Consider the following 6,344-nt stretch of genomic DNA (forward strand, 5'->3'; position numbering starts at 1 on the left):
TGTATGTGTCTCACAGCTATCTTTCTCTCTGTGACTGAGCTGTGTGCGTGCGCGCGTGCCTGTGTGTGCGTGTGTGTGTGTGCGTGTGCGCGAATGCCTGTGTGTGTGCAGGCAGCTCTCTGAACTGTAGTAGCAGAGCCAGTCAGCAGTAACCTCGTGAGACCATCCTGATCTTGTGAGCTCACATTCTGTTTCTCAAAGTAAATCCGTTTGTGCCCAGGTAAAATGTACTCGGGCCAAGCAGCGTCCCATGTGGATGAACTACTGGCAGCTACAGGCGTCGTTTAAGTGTGACAGCAACATATAACCGGACTGTTAGCCAGTGATAAATGGTGATGGACAGACCATTCATCCACTCTCCTGTCAAGTATTTTTGAAAGCGCCTGTCCTTTTCCAAATACTTTCCAACCAAGCCTTCCCAGATGGTTCTGTATATCGGAGCCAGTGCAGCACGTGAGCAGAGTGTGTGGCTGGCGAATGGATCCCACTGCAGAGCATCGCTAGTCCAATCACATAATTGCTCTTTCTGAATGGCTGGTCATGGGTTCCAGACATTGCCCCTCTATATCATTTAATCAATAGACGGAGACCCAGGCAGCGCGGATGGCCCCCTGCTCTCTATAGTGTCAGTCAGCCCAAGGGCTGCTGGGAAGCTGATCTGAGTGGACCCAAAGCCAGCTAATCGAGCAGAGAGAGTGTCAGCAGTGGATCACTTATAAATTAAAACTATGGATGACAGGCTGTGTGTCTGTTTGGACGTGACTCAGGGCTGGACCTGACTAGGCTGTATCTAGTAATGCCAGAAGGACCCGGAGAGACCCCTAGAACCTGACCCGGCTGGCCCGTTTATCTGACTGGGCTGTCACCATATCTAAGACCATTCCAGAATTGCTGACTGTGGCTTTGTCTCTGCACTGCAATGCAGATATTGTATAATTGATTTCCAAATACCGTATACAGTATATGCTGCATGGAATGCTTATCCAGTAAAAAGGCATAGTGGGCAGGCCTACGGCAGGGCTGTCTGACCTGAGGCAGAGGCAGAGACAGAGACGGAGAAGAAACAGAGACATGGACAGAGGCAGGGACAGAGACAGGGACAGATACAGAGACATGGACAGAGGCAGGGACAGAGACAGAGAGACATATGCATAAACAGAAACAGAAACTGAGACAGAGACAGAGACAGAGACAGACAAATACAGAGACAGGGACAGAGACAGACATAAACATAAACTGAGACTGAGGCAGAGACAGGGACAGATACAGGGACAAGGACAGAGACAGGGACAGAGACATGGACAGAGACATGGACAGAGACAGACAGAGATATGGACAGAGACATGGACCGAGACATGGACAGAGACAGACAGAGATATGGACAGAGACATGGACAGAGACAGACAGAGATATGGACAGAGACATGGACAGAGACATGGACAGGGACATGGACAGAGACAGGGACAGAGACAGGGATAGAGACAGAGACAATGACAGAGGGACAGATACAGAGATAGGGACAGAGACAGACAGAGACAGAGACAGGGACAGATACAGATACAGATACAGATACAGAGACAGAGACAGAGACAGAGACAGAGACAGAGACAGAGACAGAGACAGAGACAGAGACAGGGACAAATACAGAGACAGGGACAGAGACAGACAGAGACATAGACATGAACAGAGACAGGGACAGGGACAGACATAAACAGAAACATAGACTGAGGCAGAGACAGGGACAGGGACAGAGAGAGACAGAGACAGGGACAGATAGGGACAAGGACAGAGACAGACAGAGACAGACAGAGACATGGACAGGGACAGAGACAGGGACAGAGACAGGGATAGAGACAGAGACAACGACAGAGGGACAGATACAGAGACAGGGACAGATACAGAGACAGGGACAGAGACAGAAACATGGACAGAGGCAGGGACATAGACAGAGACGTAGGCCCAATCTCAAACCCCCTAAGCCCTTGCCCTATCCACTCCCCCTCCGTTTGTGCATTCACGCCGAGCTTCGCCATGTTAAAGGTCGTCCCACCCAAACCAACTAGCGCTTGGAGTGCGAGTGGACTGTCAACCCCTTAAATAGCAAGCCTGCATCGGTGCAAGCTCCCGATAGCCGAAGCAGGAAGTGCACGTGCCAAAGAGATGCCGCAGGAAACATATATAAATAATGTTCCGTCTTCCTACACTGTCAATTATTTTAGATTATTTAACAGCACTCAAACATTTGTTTTCTCACACTGATTTCACTGCCTCAAACAAAATCGCAGAATGTGGTGTCAAAAGATAAAAACAAAAATAGGAGAACATCGCTTTATCCCTATATCACTTGACTTGTAGTAAACTCATTATTTAATTTAACAATGGAACAGACAAAGCAGCTGATTAGGCTGTGATATACAAATGCCTCTTCACAAAAGAAGGAAAGCTGCCAAAGAGGCATGGGAGTAAGTTATTCATTGATTTATGTATTTGTCTCGGGACACTGTTATAGTATTCATTTAGTTAGAGTTCATTTGCAAAAACATTTGCGTTTGGATTTTTGACAATTTCTCATCATACATGGATTTAATTATAGGCCTAGTGATTTATATATGTATTATAAATCATAAACATTTTTCCCATAAATCACCTAAACATGCCATGGTGATGGCCCTGTCCCGGTCGGTTCCGGTGGAGTGGGGAGTCCGTCCCACATTTGGCTTTCCATTTATATCCCCTCCCCCTCGATTGAGAGTGCCCTCCACAGCTGCGAGTGACACTTAATTTGGAGGGACAATCGGTGGCGGAGTGGGAGTGGGTAGGGGGTGGTTTGGGATTGGGCCGTAGACATGAACAGAGACAGGGACAGAGGCAGAGACGGAGACAAAAGCAGTTCAGGAAGTGAGCTTTACACCCCAACCCTGGTCTCACTCAGCAAGCCAGTTCATGTGACCTTGGCTGGATAGTAGCACGCCTCTCTACAGAGAATCTCTATTCATTTTTTCTTCCTACAGGTCCATTTAGCACTAGGCGTAATCCGTGTCCGGAAAGCGTCCCAGAACAGTGTTTCCTGTCAGAATCGAGACAGATAGGGTCTCCTTTATTGCCGCCGTGCCTTGGGTGAGACATGGCACTGCCGAGCCCAGCTGACACTGCCATGTATCACAGTGCCAGGGAGAAGGAAGGGGCCAAGGCCTGCAGAGAGCGCTGTCCCTGAGACAGGCCGACAGGGAGAGAGAGCTGTGATGAGAGAGGTGTGCCCATCACCACCTCTCCGTACCTCATCTCTCATCCCTCCATCGTTCGCCGTCGCCTTGTCCTTCACTCCTCTCTCAGCTCATACATATTTATTTATCTCTCTGTATGTCTGTCTCCCGGCCTCTCTGTCTACCTGGCTGTCTCCCTATCTGTCTAACGGTGTGTCTAACTGTCTGTCTCTGTATCTGTCTGTTGTCCATCTCTCTGTCTACCTGGCTGACTATCTGTCTAATGATTATTTTCTCTGTCTTTCGAATTGCCATCTCTCTGTCTAACTGTCTCTCGGTCTAACTGTCTGTCTTTCTGTCTGTCTGTCAGTCTCTCTCTCTCTCTCCCTCTCTCTCTCTAACTGTCTGTCTGTCTAACCATCTGTCTCTCTGTCTAATTGTATTTATGTATGTCTGCCTGTCTGTCTCTGTCTGTCTGCCTGTCTAGCTGTCTGTCTAGCAGTATCTCTGTCTAATTGTATTTCTGTCATTCTGTCTGTATGTCTGTCTGCCTGTCTAACTGTCTCTCTGTCCAACTGTCTCTCTGTCTCTGTCGTCGTCTCCAGATGCCCCAGTGCTGTCAGCGGTAGAAGAACAGAGGGCTCAGAAAGAGTGGAACGACTTCAAGATCTGACCACGCCCTCTGCCACGCCTCCAGAGGCAGCCGTCTTGAGGAGAAGAAATGGTGCCTCATTCTCTCTCTTTTACTTCACCCCCCCCCCCCCCCTCTCGCTCTCTCTCTCTATCTGGTAAAGAGAAAGTCTGTTGAAGGTACAGTAGACATGAATGATATTCATTCCTCTCCGGTAACCATTAGTTTTCTATTCCTCAGATTACTCCAGGATTCCAGATCTGGGGCTGACATTGCATTGGTGACGTCAGTGGATGATATCAGGACCACCTCTAGGACTCCAGCCGGACATTTTCCTTATGCTCCAAGCCTCCTCCATGCCCCCAACAATCATGTGTAACCCTACTGACACTTTGCATCCACGGATCCCTCGGACTCACTCTAGTCTCTTCCTGCCTGGTCTCTCCTGCTCTGTTCCTGGTCTCTTCCTGCCTGGTGTCTCTGGTCTCTCTCTTTATGGTCTCTCCAGGTCTCTCTGGTCTCCCCTGGATGGCTTCTAAGGACTCTAGTGACTTGAGGATTCTTGTATTCTAGGACTCTAATGGGACTCTAATGACTACCACCTAGTGACTTGAGGATTCTAGTATTCTAGGACTCTAATGGGACTCTAATGACTACCACCACATCTCTACAGTTTATCTGGGGCAGGAGAGACAGGAGACAACTCGGCTGTTGACAGTGTCACTACCACAGCAACGCTGCTCCAGGATAAACAATGAACCACAACCCTGCACCTGGAACAACCATGGTCGGTGACAGACCGACTATCCGTCGTACCTTGCTGGAGCTGTACGAATAGTTGTGCCTGCTTACGGGTGGACCTATTTCTGTATCTGGACTTGCACGGGATGTCAGCTGTAACTGGCCTCACCTGCCTAATCTGCTGTTGGAGCTCCAGACAGGTGAGACACAGAACATAAAGGGGGGTTTCTCCATAGCTAACATCATGGGCTAGCAAAGTTAATACATAGATAAAGCAGGTTTGGATAGCAGGCCAAGCTAGTATAGTAGATTATGAGCTTGTAGGCTTAGCTAGCAAGGTTAGCCAGTAGAGTAAGCAAGCAGAGCATGAGTTTGCAGGCTTAGATAGTAGGGTTAACTAGTAGAGTGGGCTAGCAGGATAGGCTAGCACAGTTGCCGATAGAGCAATCTAGTGCAGAGAATGACTGTGAAAACAGGGCTGGGTGTTCAATGTCAGTTCACAGTCCTCTTCAGTTTCTCTGACCCCCAGAAAATCCATAAGAAATTGCTTCCGTGCTGCTCACATTTCAAACAGGGACGGCCACAGATACAGTAGCTGCCGTGGTTTGATCTCTTAAACGTTTGAGCTCCAAGGATTTCACATCGTCCTGTGATGGCCTTAGCCAATTGTGCGTCTGGCGTAACTTTCTAGTAACATGTCCAACAAGAAGATCAGTGTGATCCGGCCTATTGTATGATTACAAGGTGATTTGTCCAATCAGTGATGTGGCTGTGCTGTTCCATGTCATCTCACTGAGACAAGGGCAAACCAGGCATGAATAATGGATAAGGGATGCTATTTATGCCACAGATGTAAACGGTGGCGTATATCCTGTGTAAAGCCTCAGCCAGCTATCATGTTAGAGCAGAGCACCATGAATGGCAGAAAAGGCTCACACACACACACACGCAACGGAGAACAGAGCAAGTTCCTGTGCAAACATACACACGCACACACACACACACACACACACACAAACACACACACAAACACACACTTGCAAAAACACAACCAAGCTGCAGAGAGCAGAAATTGTCCTTACACACACACAATGCCCCCCCCCCCCCCACACACACACACATGCACACGTGCGTAAACACACATCCAGCCACTAAATGAGGTCTAAAGCAGATAAAATCTACTAATGGCTGGCTCAGTTTGTGTACATGCATGTGTGAGCAAGAACTAGCTCTGTGCACACACACACACACACACATTGTAAATGGGCTAGTCCTTACACAGAAATGCACACACACACACACACACACATACTACACTGAAAACGAACCAACCATTTGATTGTATTGGCGTTAGAATTCACTTAGTGTCTGTCGGATTAATTAATTAAATGTCAATGAACACACAGCCATTAGCTTGCATTCTTTATGTGCTTCTGAATCTGTGGTGTGTGCAATCAGGCTATTGTTGTTCACAACGCATGCACACAGATTGCAAACACACACACACACACACACACGCACACACAGACACCCACACACAGCACACAGGCATCTGAAGAAGCCCAGGTGTGTGTGTTTGTGTGTGTGTGTAGATTACTCAGCAGATATCAACCATTCTCTTTGTTCTACTACACACAGGTCTTTATCTCTTTATCTCTTAAATCTTAAACAGAGTTCAAACACACCCCATTATCATCAGGGTTAAGTCTCCTCAGACGTCTTGAGCAGAGAGCCCCCCGCATCATCTCCACTAACCTGTTAATCTCATC

The sequence above is a fragment of the Borostomias antarcticus genome (genome assembly GCF_949987555.1).
Source record: "Borostomias antarcticus genome assembly, chromosome: 1".
NCBI classification, from domain to species: domain Eukaryota; kingdom Metazoa; phylum Chordata; class Actinopteri; order Stomiiformes; family Stomiidae; genus Borostomias; species Borostomias antarcticus.